The following is a 14,553-nucleotide window of genomic DNA, read 5'->3' on the forward strand; positions in this document are numbered from 1 at the left end:
GGAGGAGGGAGCAGGCAGTCCCGCCGGTGCTTGTTTGAGCGGCTAGAGCAGGAAGATCAGAGATTGAAGAAGCACGACGGCCATTGGATGGCCATCCAACAGTCACTGCTTGTGCGTCAACCTTTTTTTAGGAAAGCCTCAAATCTGTGAAAAACAGCATACAGCCCATCTGCCATTATTTCTAATAATTTACAGCCCATTTGCTAATTATTAAGGTTTTTTTGGAGCCCATATTCTTTTTGTTAGCATTACAGCCCATATTGTGGCCACGGTTAAAAAATTATATGAAATTTTGCATATTCCGGTGCGGTCCGAACTATTTTTAATCCCGAAATTTCGACTCACATTCAAACTGATTTTTATAAAATCCAACAAATTCTCCACGCATAAAAATTAATGTAATTTTAAATCTCGAAATGAAAAAAAAAGATATTTGAAACTAATTGCCGGTTTGATGTGTTTTAAAAATGTACATCCCATTTCTCATTACTGATGGGCCATTTTCTCGGCCAGCCGAATAAAAGCTCTCCTCGTCTTGAAAGATTTGCAGCCCAACAGGCCTGACAAAGCGACTTACTTGGCAAATCACAAAAAAACTGGGCTGTGGCCGTGGACCCAGCTGTCAGCCTCTCCACGTACAGTACTCTTCCGATGGAAGTCGTTCCTTGACCACGTTGACCATGCCGCGCGGAAAGCACCACGGCGGTGGACGACGGCGAGGCCTAGGAAGGGGACGACGCGGAGCCGGGGAAGACGCAGCAGTGGAAGCCCACACGGAGAGGAGTACGAGGGTTCACTGGTTCATCTATGGTGTGAGGCTGCCGTCGCCTCAGGGCCTGGCCAGCGGTGGGAATAGTAGGGGGCGGTGAGGCCTCCGCGGTAGCACAGCCAGCCACGAGAGGCAGGAGCATGCGGCACGACCGGTGCTGCTTTGGGCGGCTGGAGCAAGAAGACCAGAGGTTGAAGAAGCACTACGGCCGTTGGATGGACATCGTACGGTCACTGGAGCTAGAATCGTTCATATTGACTAAGTTGACAAAGCCCTTCGTCCCCGTCAATTTAGTAGGCCCACAAGTCAGCCTCCCACCAAGGTGGGTCCCAGCTAGCCGGGGGAGTATTCATTTTTTTGTGCGTAATAAGGAGGCGGGTCCGAGCTGACAGTGGGGGGGACGTTTTTTTCGCAAAATACGGTGGCCCGTCAGGTGGGTCCTAGCAGTCTAGGGGCAAACATTTTTTTCACAAAATACGGTGGCCCGTCTAGTGGGTCCCTGCTATTAGTTGGAGAAATCATTATTTTCCGCGTAATAAGGAGGCACTTACTTGCTGCGGCTGGACCCAGCTGAGACTCTCCACGTACAGTATACTTCCGATGGAAGTCGTTCCTTGACCACATTGACCTTGCCGCGTTCCATTGCATGCATGCATCCATGGGCGTGGTGCGTCCCCACTGTCAGCCTCTCACGTACAGTCATCTTCCGATGACTCTCGGTTGTTGACCACGTTGACCACATCGTGCCGAGCGCACCCAGACTGGAACGACCCGGAGATGGGGAAGACGGGGCAGTGGAGTCGCAGATGGAGAGGAGTGGGAAACTTCACTGGTTCGGGTGCGCGGCAGCACAGCCGCGGTGCCGCCCACGGGAGACAGAAGCAAGAATAGAGGTTGAAGAATGAGCACGGCTGTTGGATTAACATCCAACGGTCCAGCTGCTAGAATCATTTGTTGATTAAGTTGACAAAGTCGTGCGTACATGTCCGCTTAGTAGGCCCACAAGTCAGTCACCAAATCTGACAGGTCCTAGCTGTCAACGGGATGAATAATTTTTTTCGCAAAACAAGGAGGCACTTCCTTCCGTGCGAAGATATAGCTGTGGGTCCCAGCTATCAGGTGGAGGAAACATTTTTTTAGCTTCATAAGGAGGAACTTTTCTTGCGTGCGACCATGGACCTCGTGGGTCCCAGCCGTCAGGCTCTCCACGTAGAGTCCTCTTCCGATGACTCTCGTTTGTTGACCATGCCGCACCGAATCCGGCGAGGCGGTGGACGACGGCGAGGCCCCAGACGGGAATGACTCGGAGATGGGAAAACGCGGCAGTGGAGTCGCAGATTGAGAGGAGGATAAGGGTTATAACTGGTTCTGTTGCGGCGTGGGGCTGTAGTCTGTGGAGAATAACATGAGGTGTCGAGGAGTGGAGGGATAGCCTGGCTGGCGGTGGGGTAGCGCTTCGCAGTGATGCGTGCTAAGCAGGGCCGCTAGCCACCGGAGGCTGGACCAGGCGGTCCCAGCGACACTGGAGGAAGAAGACGAGAGATTGAAGGTGCATGCCGGCCGTTGGATATAAATCCAATAGCTGTGGATGACACAATCATTTGTTGACCAAGTTGACAACGCCCTACGTAGGCTTCGACCTATTGGCCCACATGTCAGCCTGCAAAAATGTGGCATATATTTAACCCATGTTTTTTAGAATATACAGTCCATTTGCCAGGCTGGGTGAACAAATAATTTCGCGTCAATCAGGCCCATTTATATTTTCTAAGAAATCCCAGCCCATTTGCACTTCCTTGAAATACACGTATTAGGTGGGCTCGTTATATATATAATGTTATGTTAGAAGGAGCAATTAATATAAAAGAATAAACCGGAGAGGCATATTATATATATATAATTAAGAAATTAGCGAGTTATTGCTCAAAATAAAAATGAGCGCGTTATTATTAAATTGGTCTTTAGAATCTTCGCAAGCTTTTGTACAGAATCACCAGGATTTTCCTTGCCTGTGAGTCAAAAACAACCAGGATTTTCCTTGCCAACTTCCATTAAACATTTACTTTTATAAGTTAATAACATGTGGGATGTTTTTATAATGTATATATAAGTCTCTATAAAATATACGATAATAGTAATAATATAAATATATATAATGTGGTTAGAAGGGAAAACATAAATTGGACACAACATTACTTTTATAAGAGACCTGCGTTTTATACCCCACAGTAGGCATACTAACAAGTTCACACACAAATACAACAGAAAAGGTAAACATTCATATCAAACTCAGGTTCACAGGACACGTTCATATTCATAGCCAATATTCACTATCAACAACTCAAAAGATTCATATATACACAAGCTCAGCATATCTATGCATCCAAATGATTGATAGGTCACACGACAATATTCATACATAATTCACAAAAAGATGGAGATATACACATGTTCAGTATGTTTATGCATCCAAATGATTGAGATCACAACCAATATGTTCCATGGACGAACTTTAATTACCTAGGGTACAGACTGGTAAATGGTGTTCAATTGGAGGTACTTCTTGCTAAAATTAGTTGTTGTAAGAGTAAACTTTCGAGTACATAAGAAGCAACGCAGACAATCTGAACTTTGCTTGTAGGTTTATCCTCAAATAGTGGCCTCGTGCCGAGGGAGGTTTGCGCAACTTGGCTACTACTTTCATCCAACTAGTTTACTGGCTCATCTTGGTCCTGTATCTCGCCAAAATTCTACATTGCAGGCGAGAAAGGAGGCGGTTGAGAAAATGAACCACCCAATTTTTTTGTGCAATTCAACTGAAATGGAGCATCCTTGGCGTGCAGACTGGTTAAGTGCCAGATGAATATACGCGTCAACCAACTTGTCTGGAATCTTTAGACTCCATGCCATATAGTTCGCTACCATATGTGCCGATAACCAAAAGGCACAAGTTGGGACCAAAGACTGGACTACGTTTTTCTGGGCTATGCACCAAGCAATATTTTTGGCGTTCACTCTCCTAATACTTGGAGTTTGACAATTGGCTGATGCCGGTTGATACTCAAATGAATATAGGCACTTCTTGTCAACATCTATGCTTGTCTGAGTGAACTTTGGAGTACATAGCAGCAGCATAAGTACCTGTCCATCTGATCATTTTGTGCAGTTCTATTGAAATCACCCGATGTAATGAGTTGCCTGCGAGTTCAGGCTCCAAATTACTCCTTTATAAAATCGGCAAACAGTAGCACAATACCAAATTACCAATACATATGACAGGCACAATAATCAGGATAAAGACCAGTACCAACCTATGTGAGGTAGCATATCAATTACTATTTCCTTTGACTGGAAGCCGAGATAAGCCAAGCGACTAACAGCAAAGGAAGAAAGCAAGCGGAGATTAGCGACTGACAGGAAAGGACGGAAGCTGTCGAGGCAATGAAGCACCCAAAGTTTTTGTGCAGTTCCACCAAAATCGAGCATCCCTGTTGGCACATATATTGAGAGAGTGAGATTACTATAATAGTGGGACTAGTTGATGAAACATACACTAACAAATAGAAGCACCCTCATTATCTTAATGGGTAAAGTTAGCAACATAGTAGTCTTGCTTAAAGAGAGGTATTAGTTTATTTAATCAGTGCCAATTAGCTCAACTCAACACTCAGAGCATTGCCATTTATCATAGGTTGCAAAACTTTAACGTGCAAAGATAAAGGAGTTTCTCATGACAGTAGCACGATACAAATAGAGATGACAACAAACTAATATGGATGAAGGCCTTAGGCCCGTATCAACCTGAGAAAAAAAGCTTATTCATGTAGTCCCATAAGAGATGATAAAGCACTCATTGGAATCACACAATAGTATATATTTTTGTGCACTTCAAATGTATGGTTGAAATCACTCTTGTTTACCAGTGCTGAGATTATATCGAAAGATTATCAAGAACTTTCAGCAGAGTTAAAGCACTGGCTGGGATACAGTTCATTGTATTGTCTTGTGTATTTCCATTAAAATGTATGATTGGCATAACATGATCCATGTTTGCACAAGTAGGAACAAGGTGAAACCTTCATTAGCTTAGTGAGAAAGGATAGGAAGACATTAGCATATTACTCAAACAGTAGCATCAAATTCATGATGGACAATACGCAAAACATTGCCTCATTGAACCAATGGCAATAAATTGACATGCAAAACAATAGCACTATTATGTCATGACACTAATAATATTCCCTCCCTGCTCCACCACATGATTCACCTCCATAGACAAACATACACACGTACAAGATTCAGCATAGGGTCCTACTAAAGATTTGTTTAACTCCAACAGGAAAATTAGGCGGTAATAAATTAGTGGTACTTAAGTACTCCTAATTAATTAAGTGAGACAGCAGAAGTGGAAGGGCTCCCTGGAGGATCATCTCACATGTAAGGTAGTCATTGCCGGAGCCCTTGAATGGCCTCGACTGAGGCCTCTGGCTTCAGCAAGATCGCCTTGGCATTGTTTATTCTTCTTCCTCCTCTTCATGCTCTATTTCTCTTTCTCCTCACCAGTTGGTGAAACCAAGTACATGATTGGCCTTCTAATTCAGAATTGGTTTTGTTAGTGAGGGAGTACAAGTGTACTAGTAAAAAACAGCATTATTTTCTCATGGCAGTCGGAAAATAGAGATGAACACATGCATTAAATATTGTTCTTACCTAAACGAAGGTTATGACGCCAATATGGATGATGAGGATTGGAACACAGATCTCCCTTTGTGCAGTTCCACCAAAATGAACCAACTGTTCCATTCTGACATTCCAGTTAAACAGCACAAAAGTCACTTCTTTTAAGAAGAGTTTTGTGCAGTGCACCAAAAGGTCACAACAGCAACCAGGTGAATTGGATATCCTTGCTTGCACAAAAAGGCACAAAGGAAACAGTCAGAGTCTCAAACAATTACAGGCAAAACATTTCGCTAAACTTTTCATGGCTTATAACAGTGGCATGGCTTCATTTTTACCAGGGACATTAGATTAAGAACAGCTAAGGCTGCGTTCAGTTCACAGGTTTGGTGCAAGATTTTCGTAGGAACACAATTCCTATGGTATTCTTTCCCTTCCAACCGTTCGGAACACGGGAAAGGTGAATAGTGTTTCATAGGAAAGCTGGTCTGGTAGTACTGATTCCATAGGATTAGAAACATCGCGCTGCTCATTTTTTGGGCGGAAGCCCGAGGCAGGCGCTCGCTGCCATGCGTTAGACAGGTTGCTGTGCTGTGTTGCCAGAATAAAAAAATCAACCTATGTGTGGTACATGAGGTGAGGACAAGAGTAGTCATTGTGCAGCTGAATAAACAAATAGCATCTCATACTGCCAAGCATGCTACTCTAAAAAACAAATCTATACATTTCGTAGTCCATCCGAACACATTCTCTTGAGAGTTTCCTCCGGTTCGATGTTCCATAGTTTTATACCTACATTCCTTCCCTATTCCTCTATTTTCATCAAGCCCTATGTTTTCTGCCCCTTTATTCCGAACAGAGCCTAAATATTTGGTATAAGGGCATGGGACAGTGGGTGCACCAGCAGTCCAGCACCATGTACGTTAACAGGGGCATAAAGTGGTGATTCATAGTTTGTTGCCCCAAGAAACAAACATCCAAGAAACATATCTAGGTTGGTCCCATTTTTGTTCACTCTAGCCACCTACTCCTATGTGTGGATAGCAAATCTAGTCTTGGTCATACCACTGTGTACAACGTTACCCCTATATTTCCCTTTTCGACCAAGAGACCGGTTGGATGACCAGTCTGTACTACTTTCACCCCCTTTCCTTCCTGTTTGTACCAAATCCGATGTACATACTAAATTCCCCCACCCCCACTTTATTTCTTGTTTGAACCAAGTACTCCCTCCGTCCGGAATTACTTGTCATCAAAATGGATCTGTCTAGAACTAAAATACATCTAGATACGGCGGAGGGAGTACAAGATTTGACTCCATGAAGTAGCTTTACCTCTAACAATAGAAGAAAAAAATATATATGTGACGTTGGACCATCCGATCGAGAGGGGCTGAGAGGTCGAAAATGATGCACATGCAGCGATGTAGCGAGCTGGGGAAGTAGAGCTAAGGCGGTTTCGAACGAAGATATACCTCAAGTTCGTCGGGATGTGGATAGGTGGGCGGCGGGAGACCGGATCTGCCCACAGGCAACGACGAAGGGTTCGGAGGACCTCCCGCGCCGGCACTCGGCCAGAGATAATGGTGCGGCCGGCAGTGGGTCTCCTCCCTCTCTGTCGACGACGGCCTAAATGCTGCCCCTCCTCCCCTTCACCGTCGAGGGGGATACGTCCGGATCTGTAACCAGCGGTGAGGATAGAAAGCCAGTGTTTTTTGAAGGGAGAAAGACAGTGTTACTACCCCTATCTTGTTTAGATCTGGCGAGGATGAGAGTGTGTGAATAGAGCAACCCTAGCAAGCAAGCGCGGAGGCTCCGGCCTATATATACGTAGTGTGGTAGTTTTCCTTTTTCACTCCATCAGAACAATCATTTAAAATTGTGTACTACTACATGCCAGGTCGCGGTTTTTTAGTTGTTGATTGTTTTTTGAGATAGCTATCCGCTTGTTCCAAGTGGTGTTACGGTGTGCCAGGTTGCACTTTATATCATTCAAGTCTGGTACTACAAGTCCCTCCATTAAATGAACAACCACCCCCTCGTAAAAATTGTGAACAAGCCCACGGCTAAAATTAGCGGAAACGTGGGTTGCCCCAACATGCATTATTATTTATATTTTCTACTCCCTCCGTTCCTAAATATAAGTCTTTTTTATTAGCCACACCTAAGACAAGAATTTTTTTTATTAGCAGTGAACCCCACATGTCATAGACACAAAAATTGTGGCAAGATTCCCTTAGGCAAGCCAAAGTGTGTCTAACAATTTGAGCAACTCAGGTTAGGCAAGTGTGGCAAGTGTGGGAAAATAATGTGGCAACATAAGACAAACATAGTCACAATCCAAACAGCCCCATAATTTTTTGTGACATGCATGAAAATTTGGTTAGTTAAATTTATAGTCAAAATTTGGCAAGGTGCATCAAATCAACACATGCAAGTATCAAAAGGAAAGTCACAGCATGCATGCATGCATTGTACTCCCTCCGTTTCCAAATATAAGTCTTTTTAGAAATTGCAACAAGTGACTACATATGAAGAAGAATATGTCTACTCCTACATATGAAGTAGCCCATTTGAAATGTGTAAAAAGACTTATATCGAGTGCAGTGCTTTGATGTGTCGCGTCAACTCGTACAAGACCAAGAAATTTGATTACTACAACGCCCTCTCCCTCAAGGACTGAGCTCCGGTGCCTTAACTGCACCTGCCTTTGGCTGCATCACAGGAGGGCCAACCACCTATTGGGCCCACCTGTCATAGACGCAAAGGCACGAGCAGTAAGTAGAAGCTTTCGCTACACGCTATCCCTCCCGCACGAGGTGGACGGACATGCAGCAGTGGATTCGATACTGTAGAAGTAGGAGTAACATCATTGTTCGTCTTCTCGAAGAGGCGAAGAGCCAAGCGCAACCCGAACGTGGCAGTTGCGAACACTCGCATGGTGCGGTTCCTTGGAGTACTAGCCAGGCTCTTGCATGAGACAAAATTGCTATTGTTTAACAATTAAACTCCATTATCCATTGGTTGATACTCATTCTGCATAGGTCCACGCACTTAGCACCGTTTCCTCCTGGGGTCACCAATGTTTATTTGCTAATTAATAGCATTGCATGCAATGAACTAGCCATTGCAAGTCATTAAAAGCATGGACACGTCTCATCTCTTATTGGTTGATATGTCAAGAAACAAGAAACAAGGTAGAAGTTAATGCACTGCGCCTAAGTGTTTTGGGACTATTTGGTTTTCGTAAGATTACTTACACACCTAGACGGAGGGAGTAGTATAGCCCTGTAAACCGGAAAGGAGTATTTGCCTTTCTAGAGATTTCAACAAGTGACTAGACTACACCGTGTGCAGTACTCCCTCCCTTCCGGTTTATAGGGCTCAAATCTCAAATCTCATGAACCAAGGCATTTTGCGATTGGAGGAATGTATCTCGTACTTTACAAAACTACCCTAATTAAACTCATGCATCAATTACGTAGTTCTCTCGTTTTCCTCTCCGCCTTGGTCGCGGTGCACAATATTGAGCACTCCTATATGACTAGCAGCTCTATCTACATGCGGGACATTTCAAAGCATCCGGGACCGCGTGCCATCCACAAAACCACAGTGAGGTGCTATAGTCGAGACTCACCTGTCACCTCGGTGTGGCTGTCATGACCCGTCATATCACAAAACCCACACCTTTACCAGCAATGGTAAGGTGGCCTCCAAGTTGGACTGGAGGAAGCAACCATCATTTCACTGGAATGCTCGTTCAAGCCCTTTCTTCCCTTTCTTGAAGAAAACCTCACTCCAGGCTACTCACTTCTGCCATTTTTCTTCTGTACCGACGAAGGAAAGGTGGGCGAATTAGTTATGCTACTATATTTTCATTCCAAGAATCTTCTTTTTGTGAAGCACCGACTGGTTCTAACATCCTATTATTTTCCCGTTTTCATTGTGATTGTGGTTTCCTTTCAATTGCCTTTTGTTTGTCAGTTCATTGATGGATCCTGGAGCACTAGGCAAAGAGTTGCCGGCGGACAACCCACTGGAGACAGCGATCTTCGGTAAGCGAGCACCGACCAACGAGTTGATCATGTTGGCGGGCCAACCCATGGAGACGAAGAACTCCAAGAAACAAGCACTGGCCAAAGAGTTGAGGACGTTAGCGGACGAACTCCTCAAAGAAAGTTGGAAGAACAGCAAGGGCCCCACCGTGCCTACGACAGGAACTCTGACTGCCACCTATGTGAGGCTCAAGATCGAGTTTGAGGAGATAGTCGTCGTTGAGAAGCAGTATTCCCCTGGCAAGGTGATGCCCCCCATCGAGGACGAGGATATGGCCCCCGGGGGGATGAGATCCCCTGGTGAGCTGCACAAGGTAAAAAATAATGGCTTATTACCATAGTTGTGGTTTTTGATTATTTGCAATGTGCTTGCTAATATGTTAGGGTTATGCAGGTGCCCGTGGACGTCCTTGATGATTCCGATGTCGTGGCCCGTCCTGTTGGCATCGCCCCGGAGATTGATTCTGATGCCGCTGTCCATCCTGTGGACATCGCCCCAGAGATCCATTCCGATGTCGCGGTCAGTCCTGTGGACATCGCCCCAGAAATCGATTCCCATGCCGCTGTCCGCGCTGTGGTCATTGCCTGAGAGATCGATGACAGGAAATAGTTGGTCGCGCTAATCCTTCAGGGTAGTTTGCATTGCCCTATGTTTAATTACCAGAATGATGTGTGTTATCAAACCATCTTAGGGCTAGTGCATTGTCTTGTGTGGGCGGATCTTGCTACTTTTGTTTGATAGTGAATCATGCGATGAATCATGCGAACCCTCTCCGAGTTATGGAAACAGATGTATCCTCACCAGCTTTTGATGTAATATATGGCATGCTTAGATGTAAGTTTGAACTGTTTATCATATCAGCAGGGCTTGTTTGATGATTCTTGGTGTCAGTAGGCTAGCTACTGTGTGAGCTATAGTACTTGCAAAACACTCACTGAAGAGAAACGTTGGGGCTGATGAGCTCGTGGTACACTTATACTTATCCCTCGTCGATCGACCAATAGCCCTAGCTCCTAAAATTGTAGGCTTAGCGATTGATCAGATAATAGTCGACATACATTCAGGCCTCATTTGGTTCATAGGGTAGGAAAATCATAGCAAAAGTACAGAGAATGTGCAACACAAAATCATAGCAGTGCAGAGACGTACTCCCTCCGTTCCAAAATAGATGACCTAGGCGGGCTAGTTTGGCCTAGTGGGTTTCAGTGATATGACGTGGTACAGTGCCGTCCAGTCTTCGCGTGTGGTAGAAGTATTGCGGGTAAAGTAAGTTTTCTTGAAGAAGCGGAATTCAACGAAGTCATGATGGTTCCTTCGTCCGAACAACTTACAGTGGGAAAGGTTGGGCCTGCGATACGATCGGGGTAGACCAGGATAATTTTGTGCATGGCAGGTGGACCAGGATGGTCGACGTCCCACATGTCGGTGAATGAAAGTATTCTTTCCGATATAGAGGACGAGCAATGAGTATTCATTGTTTATTTTTGATGAAAGCTATTGTCTCCACTGTTACGACGGAGGAGTGTGAAACACGGCAGCCTAGTGAACTTGGCATGTGCACCACTCCCTCCTTCCTCATGTAATGCCCAGGTTACAGCTTTTTCTCACTTTCTCTCTATCGATTTCCTCTCAAATGTTTTTTAACTTTCTTTTTTAAGACACAATTGTTTTTTATGCCTTTTTTTAGAATTATTTTTTTATACCTAGGAGCACGTGTAGAGATGGGCTCTTGCAGAGCCCACTCCTTGACTTTGTCAATGCCTCTCTCTCCTCCACATAAGGAGTACTACTTGCTATGCATGCATGCGGCGGGCAGCTGGCGTCTTGAGGGGCCAGGGCGGTGAGAGTGGGCTCCGGAAGCGGTCTGGACTCCAGCATGGCCCACCTCACATTATCACCATATATTTCTTGGAGTCCATGCTCGGCGGGCGGGCGATCTCTTCTCCCTCCCCCGTTTCTCTCTTCTCAGCCGACGCCCATCGAGCGATTAGATTTTGGCTATCGACGGTTTATTCAATTACGGTCCCACATGTCAGTGAAATTGCAAGACAACGCATGTCCCCTCTGGTGAGGGGCGTGCGAGCCGGACTGTCGGAGTTGCGACGCATACGAGTCGTAAGTGTGCTGCCTTTTCCTTTAGAACTTGCAAAGCATAACATTTTCGCGCGATCGATTTATAGAAATCCAGAACAAAATGACGAGGGCGGTGCTTTCCCGCTCGTTAGGCGGGCTAGTTCGAGTGATATGACGTGCTACAGTGCCGTCCACTTGCTCCATTTTTATGTAAGCAAGAGTTTACACTCTTACGAGGGAGGAGTGCGAAACACCGCGGATCTGATTTTGATCGAGGGATAACTGTTCCCTGCCAAATAATGGAGGATTGTTAGCGATTATAGCATGATAGTTAGGGCATCTCCAGCGCTGGCCCACAAATTTACACTGGCATCTGTCCGAGGACACTGATGGATGCCATCCGATGCTGCCCGCATACCTTTCGACAACTATATGAACTAACCGGACGAAATTCGTGCATACAAAGCAAACTTCAAATTAACTGGATGAAATTCATTACATTTTGAAAACTTTTCCTACAAACTGGACGAAATTCATTACATATTTCGCACAAACCATACTAAAACCTACTATAAACCTAATCTAAACGATCGCCGGCGCCCGACCACCATGTCCGGCCATGAACCCAAGAAAGACGGCCATTGCCTTTGCCTCCTCCTCATCCGCCTCGATAACCTCCTCCTCCGGAGCACAAGGTTCTGAAGATTTCCGCCTCCACGTCCCCGTCAAGCGGCTAATCGGCCGTCGATGTTTACCCCACCAAGCTTGGCATCGACTAAGTGGAGTAGCGGTGGCATTCTCGGGACCAGAGCGGCGGCGACCTACTGTGTACTACTCTTCCTCGCTGCCGGCTGCGCCCGCGCACACGCTCTGGCTTCGTGGTCATGGCGGCGGAGGGCGGCCGGGGGGGTGCCTGCGATCTCCTTCGTTTGCTCCTGCGACAGTACGTCGAAGAGAGCTTTGGAGCGCGCCCGGAGCGAAGCCGCCGATGTCCCTCGTCTGCTCCTATGACAGTACGTCCAAGAGAGCTTCAGAGCGCCAGGAGGCCTTGGTTGAAGTGGTGCCGACAGAAGGAAGGGACCGGAGGAGAATAAGTGTGGGTCTTTGGCTATGGCTGGGAGCTGGGGCTCAAGTTAATATAGCGGGTGAATGGCAATGAGCCGCGGCAGACGGATGGACAACTGGCGCCGGAGTAGGTTCATCGGGCGTGAATGCGGACGCTGCTTCAGTGACTTAACTGCAGATGTGTTTGGGTTACTGACATGTGGGCCCAATGGGCATCTGGCCCGCATGTGAGTGACACACCAATTGCACCTGCAGTTAACTCCGGTGAATGCGGCATTGACATTCTGGAGAGACGGTGACCGTTTCAGGCGGGAAGCGCGCGCTAGCGATGGAAGGGGTTTTGGTGTGCAGTGGCACTAAGATCGGCCGCTCACGATAGTACATACTCCGTAGCATACTACCATAGTACCCTCTCTAGCTTAGGCTGTTTTATAGATTATCGTTGTGATGGACGATATACATGAGCAAGGCGGTCCGAGTATGACCGTTGGTGTTGAGCCAGGTGAATACATGCTCGGCGTTCGCGTAGGCCTCCATCAAACGTCTAAACAGTAATGTCAGGCACCGCCGGGGCGCGCAGGTGATGGGCTCGCCGTTTGTGTTGCGCCATGAGCAGGACTTTGATTTAGAGGGCGACGTGCATGCATTAGCATGCTTTGGCAGCGTGAGCATGAGTGTCTGAAGCGAAGTATTTCATTTTCATTTGGCTAACGAGGGTGCATTGCAGCGACGAGTCCGTGGTTTGATTCCCCACATACGCATAATTTTGGTTTTTACAGTATTTCTTTCTCCATTGACAGGTAGGCCCGCGTAGATAGATAAAGAACACGAGCTAAGGAGGCGCATGCGGAGCTATACACTGAGCCAGTGACCATATAATCACCATATCTCGTATACAATGATCAAAGTGAGCTATCAAGACAAGTTCGATGACCGCCAATGCATTTTACTCGGTAATAAATGACCAGGATTGAAGGGGAATCCAAATTTGCTTCGTCTTCTGTCCTTGAGCTCTTGAAAAACGAATGCACTATACGGTTGTCCGGCCACTCCACCCCAGAGCTCTCACCAAGCGTTGTTCATGCCACCGTGCCGCACACAAACCGGTAAGGCAGCGATGGCATCCCGCCGCGCCGAGTTCCTCGCCACCCACGACCGCACACAAAATGGTAGGGAAGCGATGGCATCCCGCCGTGCCGAGTTCATCACCGCTCGCGACCTCACAACTATGTGGGAGGAATTTGAAGATGCCAAGGCCGAATGGGCGGTAGAGCAAGAGGTGGCCAAAGCCGCACAGAGGGAGCGGAAAAGTCAGAAAGCACACAAGAAAAGAGAGGCCCACCGCCGCAAGAAAGAAAAGGACGCACGCGCTGCTGCAGAGAGGTCGGCGGAGATCCAAGCACGGTGGGGTGTCGCCGACAAAGCCGGGAAGGAGAACGACGGCGTCTGGCCAGCATGTGAGAAGTAGTAGTACTAGTAGTTAGTGTGTGTGTATGTGTCTGAGTACGAGCATGTACCAATACTACTAGTTACTACTGTAGTTTTTAGAGCAAATTACCAGTACATTAGCCAAGACTAAATGGAAAAATTCCTATCCTAAGCATCAAATGGCATCTCTTTCTCTATAGGAATTGAGATGCATGTCATCTCACTTCCTATGATTTTCATATTCCTATCCTATGAACGAAAGGTGGCCTCTGTTGGAGTAACTACCGTAGCTAGCAGTACTGCTGGTACAGTAGTTTTCTTCAAGAAGCGGAATTCAACGAAGTCATGATGGTTCCTTCGTCCGAGCAACTTCAAAGTGGGAAGTGGGCATGTGATTTGATGGCTCATTAGTCATTATTACTGCGGCGCGACGACCTAGATGACTCTCCCTTGGAGTTCTGCGTGCATGGCAAGTGGACCAGGATG

This window comes from Triticum dicoccoides, chromosome 5A, assembly GCF_002162155.2.
Source record: "Triticum dicoccoides isolate Atlit2015 ecotype Zavitan chromosome 5A, WEW_v2.0, whole genome shotgun sequence".
In the NCBI taxonomy this organism is placed as follows: domain Eukaryota; kingdom Viridiplantae; phylum Streptophyta; class Magnoliopsida; order Poales; family Poaceae; genus Triticum; species Triticum dicoccoides.